The 16,761-nt window shown below is 35.6% G+C and overlaps 1 long non-coding RNA gene across 1 annotated transcript in view; it reads left to right on the top strand.

The window, feature by feature from the left end:
* Positions 1-16,420, top strand: part of LOC105474886 (uncharacterized) — a 59,412-nt gene extending 42,992 nt beyond the window's left edge. Inside the window, exons 4-6 of the long non-coding RNA XR_011621625.1 lie at positions 282-430; positions 12,989-13,064; positions 16,321-16,420. This is a non-coding gene — a long non-coding RNA (uncharacterized lncRNA). The remainder of the gene's footprint in view (positions 1-281; positions 431-12,988; positions 13,065-16,320) is intronic.
* Positions 16,421-16,761: the final 341 nt, after the last annotated feature.

Here is a 16,761-nt window from a genome sequence, read left to right on the forward strand (position 1 = left end):
TCTTTCTTTCTTTCTTTCTTTCTTTCTTTCTTTTTCTTTCTTTCTTTCATTCTTTCTTTTCTTATTATCTTTTTTTTTCATTTTCTTTTATTCCAGAAGCAGATTTCATACATTTCCAATTGCTGCTGTAGAAATTGGCCATAAATTTAGTGGTGTGAAATAACACAAATGTAGCATACTAATGTTCTGGATGTCAAAAATCTTAGAATCAGTGTGTGAGTAGGGGTGAGTTTTTTATGGAGATTCTAAGAGAGAATTTATTCCTTTTTTCTTTTTTACAGTCCATAGAGGCTACCTACATTCCCTGGCACATGTTCCTCCTCAGCAATAGTACCTCTCTGACCCCTGCTTCCAATGTCTCCCTCTTGTAAGGACCCTTGTGATCATACTGGGCTTACCTGGATAATCGAGGATGATCTCCCATCTCAAGGTTCTTAATCACATTTGCGAAGTTCTCTTTGTCATGTAAGGTAACATATTCACTGGTTCTAATGATTAGGACACAGAAAACTTTGTAGGCATATTATGTCACCTACCATATACATAGAAAGCACTAACTGATTATATCAGAAGGTATCAATTTCCACCAATGTCAACTGCCACTGTATTCTGACAGATGGTCTAATACTGTTACAATTATCAGCAAGGTTCCCTCCCATGAAAGGAAATAGAAGTCACACTCCTGCCCGTAGGGAGTCACTGATTCTCTTATGCATGAGTCTAGTTGAGCAATATTCTGAGACTGTAGGAAAAATAAATACTGTCTCTTCTCAAGAAGCATAAAACCTACCATAACAAAAAGGTATGTAAATAACTAATTAAAAGGAAGGGTAATGTGGTAACATCCATGAGTTGACTCCAATGTATCAGAACACAGAAGACAGAGAGACCACTTCCACTCCAGGTCATTAGTGAAGATTTTATTTTTATTTATTTATTTAGCAAATATTTGTATTGCTCTTACTTTGTTCCAGACATAAATCCATATATTTTTCAGACATTACCATTTAATTCTTCTACCAATTATCTGTGAAATTTTATTATTATTATCATCCCAATTTTACAGATGAAAATATCTGGGGTATAAATAGATAGAAGAGTTAAACAAGGTCACATACCTGTAAAGAGATTTGAACCTAGGCAGTTTAGCTCAATAATTTTTTATAACTACTGCACTAAGCAGCCATGTTCAGATGAATATCTATGTCACTAGAGTATCCATTTTACACCCACATGTTTATAGATGACCAAAACTCCAAATCACTGGGCCATGTCATCCAAGAGCTTCTTAAACTTGCAAATACTCTTAACATGAATCTTTGAATTTAGCACAAATGTGCAGCTCAGAAAATCTTGATTTGTGGAATTTTGGCTTATTAACAATTACCTGTCAGGGTATTCAATTTCATGTCTGTAACTTCCTCTTTCAGTTCTTGGAATATGTTTTGGTTTGGTGATGTTTTGTTGTTTGTTTGTTTTTGTTTGTTTGTTAGTTTTGAGACAGGTTCTGCAGTAGTATAATCATGGCCCACTGCAGCCTCAGCCTCCTGAGCCCAGATGATCCTTTGACCTCAGCCTCCTAGGTAGCTGGGACTACAGGCACAGGCCACCATGCCTGGCTAATTTTTGTAGTTTTTGCAACCATGAGGTTTAGCCATGTTGCTCAGGCTTGTCTTGAACTCCTGGGTTCAAGTGATCCACCTGCCTCAGTCTCCAAAAGGGAATATGTTTTTCTCATTGTGAGAATTATTACACTATATATGACTTCATGATACCAACAGGCAAGAAAATAAAGTGGTAAATGCTTTCAGAGTCAGAAAGCTCTGGATATAAATCATATCTCTGCCATTTGCTAGCCATGAAAAATATATTCCCATCTTGAGGCCCAGTTTTTTCATCTGTAAAATGTGGATAAAAACCACTACCTACTTCTCCAAATGGTAATTAAAAATATTAAGTTTTAAGAGTGTATATTAAATCACATAGTATAGAACCTGATACCTATTATACAGTAAGTGGTAGATATTAGTACTCTAATTTTTATATTGAAATAATATGGTAAGAATTGAATTGTGAGCTATTAATAACACAGCACACTGAAGAGGTTCAATATTTTAAAAAGCGTATTTTTGAACACTGATAAAGGGGGCATCATGGCATACTAGTTAGCAGAATTGTGTTTTGAATAAAACAGAGTGGGTTGGAATTTTAGCTCCATGATTTACCATCACTTACCATCAAATATGTGACTTTCAGTATGTCAGATAAATCACTGAGCCTATTCTCAGCATCTGAATAAAAATAATATGAACAATAATATGGTTTAGCTCTGTGTCCCCACCCAAATCTCATCTTGCAGCTCCCATAATTCCCAAATGTTGTGAGAGGGACCTGGTGGGAGATGATTGAATCATGGGGGTGAGACTTTCCCATGCTGTTCTTGTGATAGTGTATGGGTCTCATGAGATCTGATGATTTTAAAAACATGAGTTTCTCTGCACAAGCTCTCTCTTTGCCTACTGCCATCCATGTAAGATATGACTTGCTCCTCCTCGCCTTCTGCCATGATTGTGAGGCCTCCTCAGCCATGTGGAACTGTAAGTCCAATAAACCTCTTTCTTTTGTAAATTTCCCTGTCTCAGGTATGTCTTTATCAGCAGCATGAAAACAGACGAATGCAGCAAATTGGTACCAGGAGTGGGGTCCATTTTCACATTGCTGATAAAGACATACCCAAGACTGAGCAATTTACAAAAGAAAGAGTTGTATTGGATTTACAGCTCCACATGCCTGTGGAGGCCTCACAATCATTAATCAGAAGGCAAGGAGGAGCAAGTCACATCTTACATGGATGGCAGCAAAGAGACAGCTGGTGCAGAGAAACTCCTGTTTTTAAAATCAGATCTCATGAGGCCCATACACTGTCACGAGAACAGCATGGGAAAGACCTTCCTCATGATTCAATCATCTTCTACCAGGTCCTTCTCACAACATATGGGAATTAAGGGAGCTACAAGATGAGATTTGGGTGGGAACACAGAGCCAAACCACATCATTCTAACCCTGACCCTTCCCAAATCTCATATATCCACATTTCAAAACCACTCATGCCTTCCCAACAGTCTCCCAAAGTCTCAACTTGTTTCAGCATTAACTCAAAAGTCCAAAGTTCAAACTCTTATCCATGTCACAACACCATCTAATCAGCTGCCAGCACGGCCAGGATATAAAGCAGACAGAAAAATGTAAAAAGGCAGATTGGCTTAGCCTCCCAGCCTACATCTTTCTCCCATGCTGAATCATTCCTGCCCTGAACATTAGACTCCAAGTTCTTCTGCTTTGTGACTTGGACTGGCTTCCTTGCTCTTCAGATTGTAGATGGCCTATTGTGGGACCTTTTGATTGCGTGAGTTAACACTACTTAATAAACTCCCCTTTATATATGTATCTATCCTATTAGTTCCATCCCTCTAGAGAATACTGACTAATAAAAACAATATAATATATTCAAAATTATGCACATAGGATTCTACTACATTGCCAGAAACATAGTAGATAATTAATACAAATGTTTAGTTTAACACTTTAATTGAACTCCTATTATTCCCTTCTAAAATGTTATTTGTGATGAAAGCTTCAACAGTGATAACAGAAAGGTAGAAGATAACAAATTATCGGCATATCAGTAGTTGATCAAAATTCTAAATATTTCAAAATAACACCTAGTTATTTTACACTGGGCCACAATAATTATTTGACAAAAAAGTTGTAATTCATGAATTATTTTTTATTACATAGATTTGTGCCTAAATTTGCCCACTGGTTGTGATGAAAGCAGTCAAATTGATCATTCTTTAGGGACAATTGTATCTTCAACAAAATATAAACTGAAAATAGCATAATACCCAATTCCACTGAAATTAGAATTTTAGAATTTATATACATAATCTAATGAATAGTTGCTGGCTGAATCAAAGAAATTGCTTTAGAAAATTTAAAACGGTTCCTGACATCTGCTCTTGGGCCATTATTTAATTAACTTTACAGCAGGAGGGGTAATTATTATAAAGTTAATTTATCAACTAAGCCTTTCTACCAGCAGGTAAGAGCTGATTTTCCAACAGCAAATAAGTATGAAAAATTTAAAGCACATGTTCAGGCAGTCCCAGAATTATATATATAGCCTTTCTAATACCAATCATTTCACCTAGTATTTTTTTTTTTTGAACTTTTAATGCGAAACACTTTACAAGAAGGACCACATTCAATTAACAGATTAAAACCTATGTTTGGCTTTTTAAAATTATTTCCCCTCTGCCTCATTTTCCAGATCAGTAAACTGAGGTTTAGATAAGTGTCTTTTTTTTTTTTTTAATTGCTCAAGTCATATAGTTAGACATTGGCAGATCCAGGACTTGAATTCAGGTATGTCCATCTCTAAAACTCATTTGTTAAGCTATTCTGTTTTTAATGATTTTATGAATAAGCACAAGAAACATTATCTCTATAGATAATCACAGAAAATGTCTTCTCTGATCTGCTATCTATAGGTGTTACTTTTGTCTCCCAAAGCTATCATATGATGTTCCTTACCTCTATTTTTGCTGCATTCTTCAAAGCTAGGTCACCTTCACCACTGTAGGCTGGGTTTCTATGCTTCTCCCAACTCCTCAGCCTCCAACCTCTTCAGACTCATTCCATTCATCCTTCTCGCCCAGATCCTTTACTATTTTACCTTGTCTCTGCCATTCTGAATGTCTGGAGCAAGGTTTCCTGGGAGAAAAGACCAGAGTAGGTAACTCCCACTTTGTCCATTGCAAGTGGGATACAAATCTTGGATAATACAAAACAATTTTAATAAAATCACTAGTATCTTCCTTTTGGGATTTTCTCTGAAAAAGAAAAAAGAAAAAGATGAATTTATTTCCCACCTTCACATGCCAAAAAAAACCTCTGCTTTTTAATTTTTTTAAATACTTTTGGGTTTAATTCCAAGAGAAAACTATGGTACAACAAAGGAAGGAAGATTTTCAAAATCTAACATTTTCTTTGTAGCTTTCACCAAAACTCATTAAAAAAAAATAGAACAACTAACACATAATCTTGACTGGTGACTATAGGATGAAGACAGTGTGGTTTTGGGAGGAATATTTTTTGTTTATTTTCATCTTTTACTTAAGTTCAGGCAGTACATGTACAGGTTTATTACATGGGTAAAGTGTATGCTGCTGAGGTTTCTAGTACAAATGATCCCATCACCCAGGTAATCACCAGGTAAAATCCTGATACGTAGTTTTTCAACCCTTACTGCCCTGCCATCCTCCCCGCTTTATTAGTCCCCAGTGCTTGTTGTTCCCATGTTCATGTCTAAAGATAATGTTTTGTGATTCAGTCTCTGTAGAAGTTCCAGGATGACAAGAAGAATGGAAAAAATGAGAAAAAAAAAAAAAAAAAAAAAACAAGGCAACTCTTGGAGTGAGAATAAATATAAACACAAAGAGAGAGAACAGAAGATAAAAAATGAAAAATAGTGAAGACTTGAAAGCAGAAGTACCCTAAAGGAATATTACAATGTAACTATTCCAGAGATATTGGAAGCATCTACTCTCATTGTTGACCAGATCCCAATGGCAAATCTCAACTCTAATCTTCATAAGCTTCTAAAACCGGGAGTAGTGAGCCTTCCTGGGCCTTAGCTTGTGCTTTAGGAAGTCATGGCAAATACTAAATTAGATAATATTTTATGCACTTTGCAAATTGAGCTTTGCAGAAGGATATGGTTACATGCCAACATGTTGCCAAAGCCACCTGATAAATATGAGCTACACCCATTGAATGAGAATCTGTTTAAGGCATTTAAAATATTTATATATCAAAACCAAAATGCACATTTGAAAATAATGTACATCATATAATCTCTGGCCATAATGGGAAGAAAATAGTTTTATATCCATTTCCTGTATGAAAGTTGCTATAAAATAGATTAAATAATTTCAACTTTGTGTGTAATGTAATTTTTCTCACAAAATGCAACAAAATATTTTTGAAAAATTGAATGCCCCATTCAGATCTTCAATGTTTATATAAATGCTGGTCTGAAGGCATTTGTAAGACTATTAAAATAAATCCCATTATTAAAATACTTTCAGTATATGAAATTTTGTTATTTCTCTGGAAACAACCAAGAATCTTCTGGAATCTGCAAATTTCTTATGATTTTAATGTAGTCAACTACTTATGTAAGGACAAGTAGAGGACAAGAAAAGTATACTAAAATGAACTTTTAGGGCCTTCATGTAAGCTATCTGGCTAAATTTTAAAAGTTGCTATAAATTCTTCAAATTTTCATCATGTCAAAGTCATACATTATTACATAAATAGGTCTTCTAGGTTCTTGCAGAATAATCAAAATTGCAAATGCTGAATAGTCTGTTGCCAACATTATACTTTCCTTTATAAAAATCTGTTCTAACTAATAATGCCAAATGAAAGTTTGAGCACATAAATTAATGTGCTAGTTAAAGCAAGCAAAACATACAAACCTTTTTTACTTGAATGTACCAGTTTCCATAAAAAGAATCTCAACCCAAAATTCATATAATCAATTGCTTACATAAAGAGATTTATGTTTCATATGCTCATTGTCTTCAATTACATCAAAACAAAGTTTTCAATGTAAGCTATATTGTTGAATGACAATAAAGTCATCAATATAGAAACCTGTGATTTACAACCTCTTTAGACACTGGTAATTGATTATGTTCTCTGATGGAATTATATCAAATGAAAATAGGCATTCAGACAATACTAATTAAAACATATGGTAATTCAAATGAAGTCACTTAAATTTCTTCTATGAGTAAAAGATGAGTTCAATATATACAGGAGAAAAAATTACTTTTAAGCATAAAGAATATGCTTATATTCCATCACTTGAAATCCCACTTGTAAATTCTTTGTACATCTCTCTACCTGAATCCTAAAGTTACTTTCCAATTTGTCAATATTTATTTGGTCGTGTTGGAATTATTAAATTAATTTAAGAAATTTTTATTTTAAAATTTAGGTAACAACTAAGTCAATTTTTTATTATTTCTATGTAAGAAGAACTTAATATACATATTCCTAATGTTAAATACATCTTATTTGTTACTTTTCATTGTTATTGTTCTTAAGAAAGCCTTCAAAACATGGTACTATCTACTTTAAACAATGACTGAAATGTTACCTTCTTTTAAAGAGCATTAAAATCTGTCAGGAAAAATGATAGAATATTATGAAATATTAGTTATTTTCAGACTACAGTGAAAATATCTCTGGACATAAAGTAGTTACTATAATAAACAATTGCAATACTAATAACAGTGGCTGATGTTGTCTATATAAAATTAGGTACCTTATATTTGAGAATATGTTTCAGAAAATATAAAGTAAAGGAAATTCTTACAACAAATCTTGTTACCTCTAATTAAACCTAAGATTCTTCTCAAAATACTATTACTAAAGTCAACCTCAAAATTAATTTTAAATTAATCTCAAAAGTATATTAGCTCCAAAAATAAAAAAAATAAGTATTTTGAATCAGATTTTTTAAATTGTGGTAGGAACACTATAAATGAGATATATTCTCCTAACAAATTTTTAAGTGTATAACACAGTTTTGTTAATTAAAGGTACAATATTGTGCAGCAGATCTCTAGAATTTAACCACTTTGAATAACTGAAATTTTGTATCCATTGAATAGCAACCTCCCATAAACTGCATGATTGGATTTATCACAAAGATTACTTATGTTAGACTTAAGCACAGTCTAAAATGATTATCTAAAATAATCAAATAGATGGTGTATTATCATTTTGATGTGCCGTTGAATTATTCTGCCAGTATTTGGTCAAGGATTTTGTGTCTATATTCATTCAGGATATCGGTCTGCAGTTTGTTGTTGTGTCTTCATCTAGTTTTGGTATCGGGGTGATAACTGAACTCATAGAATGAGTTATGGAGAATTCCCTCCTCCTGTATTTTTTTGGAACAATTTTGGGAGGATTGGTAGCAATTATTTGTATATTTGGAAAAACTCAACTGTGAATCCACCTGGTCCTGGGCGTTTACTATTTTGTTGGAAGAATATTTATGACAGATTTAATCTAGTAACTTATTATTGGTCTGTTCAGGAATTCTATTTCTTCCTCGTTCATGCTTGGATGGTGTGTGTTTCCAGGATTTATTAATTTCCCCTACGTTTTTTAATTTGTGAGCCTGTAGTTGCTCATAGTAGTCTGTAATGTCTCCTTTTTCATTTGTGATGTTGTTTATTTGGATCTTCTATTCTTTTCTTGGTCTAGCTAGCAGTTAATCAATTTTATGTTTTTGAAAAACGACTTTTTGTTTCGTTGATCACTTGTATTCTATTTTTGGTCTCAATTTCATTTAGCTCTGCTCATTTTTGTTATTTCTTTTCTTCTGCCAACATTGAGTTTAGTTTGTTCTTGTTTTACTAATGCCTTGAGGTGTGAGGTTAGGTTTGACTTAGGATTTTTCTTCTTTTCTGATGTACGCATTTAATTGTATAAACTTTTCTCTTAGCACTGCTTTTGCTGTATCCCAGACATTTTGGTATGTTGTGTTTCCATTTTCATTCATTTCAAAAAAAATTCTAAATTTTGTCTTAGTTTTTTCATTGACTCAAAAATTGTTCAGAAGCTTGTTATTTAATTTCCAAGTATTTTTATAGATTCTAACGTTCCTCTTCTTATTAATTTCTAGTATATTCTGCTGTGATCTGAAAAGATAGTTAATATAATTTTGATTTTTTTAACTTGTTGAGACTGATTTTGTAGCCTTACTTATGATGTATCTTGGAGAATGTTACACATTCTGATGATAAAAATTTATATTCTTGAATTGTTGGATAAAATGAAATGTCTACCAGATACATCTGGTTTACAGTCAAATAAATAATCAGTAGAGTGAACAGACAGCCTGCAGAATGAAAGAAAATGTTTGCAAAACTGTACCTCAGACAGGGGATTGATAGTCAAAATTGATGAGAAAAATCACACAACCCAACCAAATAAATAAATAAATAATCCCATTAAAAAGTGGGCAAAGGACATGAACAGATACTTTGCTAAAAAAGACAAACAAATGGCCAATAAGAACAGGAAAAACTGGTCATCAACCCTAATCATTAGAGAAATGCAAATTAAAACCATAATGAGATAACATTTTGTACCAATCATAATTATTAAAAAAAAAATTAACAGAACTTTGCAAGAATGCAGATAAAAGGGAATACTTATATACTGTTGGTGGGAATGTAAATTAGTAAAATCTTTATAAAAAACAGTGAGGTGATTTCTCAAAGAACTAAAAATAGGACTACTATATGATCCAGCAATCCCACTACTGGGTAATTACCCAAAGGGAAAGAAATTGTTATCTCAAAAGGATACATGAACTCATGTTTATTGCTGCACTATTCACAACAGCAAAAATATGAAATCACCGTATGTGTACATCAATGGATTACTATATTTTTAAAAATGTGTTGTAGATATGCATAATAGAATACTATTCAGCCATGAAAAAGAATGAAATCATGTCTTTTGCAGCAACATGGATAGAACTAGAGGCTGTAAGAGAAATAACACAGAAGCAGAAAGTCAATTACCACATAAGTGGAAACTAAGTAATACTCAATATTCATGGGCATAGAGTGTGGAATGATAACAACGTGGACTTGAAAGGGTTGGGGGCTGGGAAGGGTGAAAAACAAGAAAATACTTAACAGGTACAATGTATGTTATTCTGATGATAGACACACGAAAAGCTCTGAATTCACCATTATGCAGTATATCCATGTAACAGAATTAGACTTCACTTCATAAATTCGTACAAATAAAATAAAAAGTAAAGATAAAAGAAATCAAACACAGAAAAGCAGAGAGTAGACAGTGGTTGTCAGGACCTGGGGGAGAAGATAAAGTAGGAAGTTGAATCACATGTTTTTAAAGTAAAAGTTGAATCCACAGCTAACACAACAACAAAGTCATTTATTGTCTTCAACAAGAAATTGTTGAGCTGATAATAGGCTGATCATTTCTATCTGTCATCAGAATCAGAGGAGTGTGGAATGTAAAATATCAAACATTGTAAGTATATTTGAAAAAACATCAATTTAGTTGGGAAAATAAAAGCCCAATTTTTATTTTACAGCAAAAAAAAAAAAAAAAAAAAAAAAAAAAAAAAAAAAAAACCATAAGTTTATAATACAAAATACTTTTATGTAGGTATATTCTAAAAATACTCTCAACTGCACAGCATGATGCGTCAGAGCCAGTGAGAAAACTGGATCTGAAAAAGGCAAACTACATAAACATAACTACTGGCATCTTATCAAGTTGATTTGAAATTGACACGTATTTTATTAATTACATATATATTTTTCAAAAACCTATTTTTTTCAATCTACCCTCACATTTCACATCAACTTGTGTTATCCCTTTAAGATGACTGACAAGGATAAACCAGTTATTTTTATTGTCCCAAGTTGTCTCATATGAAAAATAAAATGAGATTTTTCAATGATATTTGTATGAGCTTTGTCATGCTACAGTCACAAAAGATAAGACAAAAGTCTTGAAGTCTCAGTGGATTCAAGCCACAAAGTTTTCTTTCCTACTCGTTTTTGTTCATACCTCATGTCCAGTATAATTTAGCAAGCGGCACTTGCACCAAGTTACCCTCACTCTTGGACCCAGAGTGATAAAACAGCTGCTAACTGGAAAATCGTTTCCATCTCAGAAGGAAGAGAGAGTCTAGTGCGTGATAACTTGGATAAACGTCCATCTAGAAGTGACTCATGTCCTCCCTGCATTCACATTTTTCTGATCAAATCAAGAAATATGACCATTCGCAAATTCAAAGTAAAAAGTAAGTGCAAGCCTATCAACTTGCCAAGGAAAAGAAGCAGAAGTGTTTTCAGGCAACATCAAAGACTATAACAATTTGCCCTCTGGGTTGCCAAATATGCAGCTTATGCTCCTTTCTACATTTCAGAATATGAGGAAAAACCAAAAGTTCTACTTAATCTCTGCATCAGACACAAAGTCTGATGTCTGAGCATGATGCCTGGCTGTGTCTTCACAGCCATTCCTCTTGGTACAGAAATCTATAAACTTAAAATCCAATTTGTCTGCTTCCAATGCTCTTAATATATGATGATGAAGCATCAAAAGGAAACTCACAGTAAATATTCCATTTGATAGAAAAATGATGGGAGAATCAGCAGTCACTTATGCATAGAAAATCTATAACTTACTTGCACACTATGCAAGGTCCCCTACACTAGATTATGAATTGTATCATTATTAGGCCCTAATTCTTCTCCACTGCAGGCCTTCCCAGTCTCTTATGCCCTGGCTCTAGCCCTTAGGTAATTCCTCCTTTCTGATTTGCCAAATGCCATCAAAATTCTTCACAGAACTAGGAAAAAAAATCCAAAATTGATATAGAACCAAAAAAACCCCTGCATAGCCAAAGCAAAACTAAGCAAAAAGAACAAATCTGGAGGCATTACATTGCTCAACTTCAAACTACACTACATGGCTACAGTTACCAAAACAGCAGAGTACTGTTATAAATATCAGCACATAGTCCAATGGAAAAGAATAGAGAACCCATAATAAACCCAAATACTTATGGGCAACTGATCTTTGACCAAACAAAAATGTAAAGTGGTGGAAAGGGCACCCTATTCAACAAATGCTGCTGGGATAATTGGCAAGCCACATGTAGAAGAATTAATCTGGATCCTTACCTCTCACCTTATACAAAAATCAACTCAAGATGCATCAAAGACTTAAATCTAAGACCTGAAACCATAAAAACTTTAGAAGATAACATTAGAAAAACTCTTGTAGACATTGGCTTCGGCAAAGAATCCATAACCAAAAAGCAAGTGCAACAAAAACAAAGATAAATAAATGGGACTTAATTCAACTAAAAAGCTTCTGCACAGCAAAAGAAATAATAAGCAGAGTAAACAGACAACCCACAGAATGGGAGAAAATAGTCACTAACTATGCATCTGACAAAGAACTAATATCCAGAATCTATGAGGAACTCAAACAAATCCAGAAGAACAAAACAAATAATACTATTAAGAAGAGGGCAAAAGACAGGAAGAGATAATTCTAAAAAAAAAAAAAAAAAAAAAAAAAAAGAGAGAGAGAGATACACAAATGGCCCACAAATATATGAAAAAATGTTCAACATCACTAATTATGAAGGAAATGCAAATTAAAACCACAATGAGATACCACCTCACTCCTGCAAGAATGGCCATAATTTAAAAATAAAAAAATAACAGATGCTGTGATGCATGTGGTTTTTACCACATCCTTTGTATTTCCTTTTTAGGAAACACTTTTACACTGCTGGTGGGAATGTAAGCTAGTACAAACACTATGGAAGACAGTATGGAGAATCTTTAAAAAACTAAAAGTAAAACTAACATTTGATCCAATAGGAAATGAAAACCAATTTTCATACAAGAAGAGAGTTGCTGCTGTAAAAATACCTAATCTGTAGGCATGGCTTTGGAATTGGGCAATGAGCAGAGACTGGAAGAATTTTGAGGCATATCATAGAACAAGCTCATTAGAAATATAGCCAGCTTTTACTGAAAGGAATAGAAAGATGAAGTAATGGAAAAAGGTGTTGACTTCCAAAATTCTAGAAGCAGGAAACAGGCTGGTAAAACTACTAACCTACTGTGCCGGCCTTCATGAAAAAAGAAGGACAATTATAAGGAAAGAGCCACTAGTCTCAGAGGATTATTCTCAGGCCTTTAAATTCAATGGAGTTTTCCATCTGAGATTTTGAAATTGGAATTGGTGACTCCTTTATTCTTCCCTCATCTTCCTTTTTTAATGTGAATGTCTATAACAGGTGTCTTATTCCTGTCCCATCATTGTATTTTAGGAGCGGGAAACTTGTTTCCTAGTTTCACAAGTCTAAAGATGAAGATACAAACAACTTAATGATGTAAGCACTGAAGGTTAGTTTGTTTCCTCAAATTTTATATCCTATGGCGGTTAGCTAAGGGCTCTTCTCTAAGTCATTCTTATTTTGGGACCTAGGATGAGAAAACGAGACGATATTTTCTGGAGTATTTTCTGTGTACTCTGTGTATTACTTCGTTCTCATGCTGCTAATAAAGACATACCCAAGACTGGATAATGTATAGAGGAAAGAGGTTTAATTGACTCACAGTTCAGCATGGCTGGGGAGGCCTCAGGAAACTGACAATCATGGTGGAAGGGGAAGGAAACATGTCCTTCACATGGTGGCATGAAACAGAAGTGCCCAGCAAAGGGGGTAATGCCCCTTGTAAAACCATCAGTTCTTGTGAAAACTCACTCATATAACAAGAACAGCATGAAAGTAACCACCCCCATTGAGAGATGACCATGTGCTAGCAGCCCTCACTCTTGGTGCCTCCTCGGCCTCAGCATCTGCTCTGGCCAGGTTGAGGAGCCCTTCAGCCCACCGCTGCACTGTGGGAGCCCCTCTCTGGGCTGGCTGAGCCTGGAGCCAGCTCCCTCTGCTGGCAGGGAGGTGTGGAGGGAGAAGCATGGGTGGGAACCGGGACTGCATGTGGCACTCACCGGCCAGCATGAGTTCCAGGTGGATGCCGGCTCCGCCAGCCCTGCAATGGGAGTGGCCTGCCAGCACCTCCAGCCTTAGGCACTGAGGGACTTAGCACCCAGGCCAGCAGCTGCAGAGTCCCCCAGCAGTGCTGGCCCAGCCATGCTTCACTCAAATTCTCGCAGGGCCTCAGCTGCCTCCCCACTGGGCAAGGCTGGGGACCTGCAGCCATGCCCAAGTCTCCCCAACGGGCACTGCCCCCAGCTCCGCAACGAGGGGTCCCATCCACTGCCCAAGGGCTGAAGAGTGCAGGTGTGTGGTGTGGGACTGGTGGGCAGCTCCGCCCACAGCCCTGGCATGGGATCCACTAGATGAAGCCAGCTGGGCTCCTGAGTCAGGTGGGGTCTTGGAGAATTTTTATGTCTGGCTGGAGGATTGTATATGCACCAATCAGCACCCCCTGTCTAGCTCAGGGATTGTAAATGCACCAATCAGCACTCTGTCAAAGTGGGCCAATCAGCTGTTTGTAAAATGGGCCAATCAGCAGGATGTGGGTGGGGCAAGATAAGGAAACAAAAGCAGGCTGCCCCAGTCGGCAGTGGCAACCCGGTTGGGTGCCCTTCCACAGAGTGGCAGCTTTGCTCCTTTGCTTTGTACAATAAATCTTGCCACTGCTCACTCTTTGGGTCCACATTGCCTTTATGAGCTGTAACACTCACTGCCAAGGTCTGCAGCTTCACTCCTGAAGTCAGCCAGACCACCAACCCACCAAAAGGAAGAAACTGCAGAGACATCTGAACATCTGAAGGGACAAACTCCAGACCCACCATCTTTAAGAACTGTAACACGGTGAGGGTCCGTGGCTTCATTCTTGAAGTCAGCAAGACCAAGAAATTCTGGACACACCATAATTAAATTACCTCCCACCAGGTCCCTGTTACCAGGTCCCTCCCACGATCTGTGGAGATTATGGGAACTATAGTTCAAGATGAAATTTGGATGGGGACACAGCTAAATCATATCACTGTGGCAGAGAAAAAAAATGTAGTGTATTATTGCTGGTTCAAAAGTCTCAGATCGGCTGGGCATGGTGGTTCATGCCTGTAATCTAAGCACTTTGGGAGGCCTAGGCGAGTGGATCACAAGGTCAGGAGATTGAGACCATCCTGGCTAACACGATGAAACCCCGTCTCTACTAAAAATACAAAAAATTAGCTGGAATTGGTGGTGGGCACCGGTATTCCCAGCTGCTGTGGAGGCTGAGACAGGAGAATGGCATGAACCTGGGAGCCGGAGCTTGCAGTGAGCCGAGATCGTGCCACTGCACTCTAGCCTGGGTGACAGAGCAAGATTCCATCTCAAAAAAAAAAAAAAAAAAGTCTAACTTCATAAATGATACAAGTCACCTCTGTTCCCATTTCATTGTCCAAAGCAACCTAGACCATACAGCTTCCCAATTGCAAGGTGGCAGGGAAGGAGGCCCAGGCATAACTGATATGGACAGCAATCATGACTACCACATACATTATTTGAATGAAAGTTGTGATACTCATACGTTTAGTTTTCTGGTTAAAAATGAGAAGCAGACTTTTTAAGAGAAAGTTTAGGCATTATTCATAACTGCATACCACCAATATTCAACTGTGTGATGTTCTGAAATGCAAAACACAACAACAGAGTTTCTTTGTACTGTATGATACAGAATCTTAATGACAAAACCATTACTCTGTCTATGCTTGGATTCCTTTTACATTGCAACTAGTCCCATATTCCAAGAAATTTAGAGGAGGTCATTAAAGTATCATTTTTATATATTACAATATTTATATAAAATGACACTGTCACGCAGTAGTGCTAATGCTTTAGAAAATGAGAGTGTAAACTACAGTTTTACCACATTTATTTACATCTGTATGAAAAGATGCTGGACTATCTTATAAGGAGATCATTTTCATGTAAAAATTAGTTGCATAATAACAACCTTATATGTGAAAGCAAAGTCAGTGGGTTTCCTTTTCAGAAAAGTGAAAAGGGAACATAATGGTGCATCAGGAAATTAGTTTTTTGTTTATTTTAGGGTCAGTACTATTAGTGTCTGTCCCACTGGAATTCCCAAGCACTTGCCTGAGCCACAGTGGCACGGCCTTTGGTGAGGGTTAGAGAGAGTTCCATGTTGGATAGTTTCCACACTGGTATACCATGGAAAGTACAGAAACTTTCCAGAATGAGCCTATGAATGCCCTTGTGGTTTACTATAAAGCTACATAATCTACCTATAATTTGGAAATTATAAGATGATAAAGAAAAGGAAGGTAATTGTCAGAGAAAAGACAAAGAATTAGTATTGTTAAAAATTCATATTCTACAGTGTTAGCAATTTTATAGTATCTTTCAGGCCATTTTATGGACTGTCTTGTAGGAAGGAGAATTTACCATTTTGTAAACAACAAGCTGTCAGAATCAAAAAGGAAACAAATTATATGAGCAACACCAAACCTGAGATCACCACAGAGTGCAAGACTTATTAAAAATCCATGATTCTATAAAGCTTGTAAGAGACAGAGAAAGTAATAAATGAACTAATGGCAAGAGCCTATAGTGAGCAATTACTCCTGTAATGATGCCTTAGTGACCCTCTAATAAATGCTTAATTTGTTTCTTGGCAGGAAAACACCCTTGGAAGGCCTAAGGTGATATGGTCAAAGTAATGTGAACAAAAAATTGCTTTTTAATAGCTACGTAATGAAGCTTGCAGGACTTTAAAACATTGAAATAAACTCTACTATTTCACATTGGTGTTTTCTCTTCCGAATTCCAAAACTACAACAACAATGCAACTTTAATATCTTTGTCATCTACGTTTTTAAACAATATTCTTCTAACTCTTCATACTTTTTGGAATGTGTGAATAACTTTAAATTAAGATATACTACTTAATATGGCTTAATATTCCTAAGCACAATGACAAATTTTACTAAATTAATAATTCATAAATATTAGTTTTAGATACAACGGTTAACATGTTTCTATGCCTAAATTAATTATCTTCTATATTTATCATATTCTACCATTCTTGTACTAATTAAAATATACTGTCAAAAAAACTG

This window comes from Macaca nemestrina, chromosome 4 (assembly GCF_043159975.1).
Source record: "Macaca nemestrina isolate mMacNem1 chromosome 4, mMacNem.hap1, whole genome shotgun sequence".
Classification (NCBI taxonomy): domain Eukaryota; kingdom Metazoa; phylum Chordata; class Mammalia; order Primates; family Cercopithecidae; genus Macaca; species Macaca nemestrina.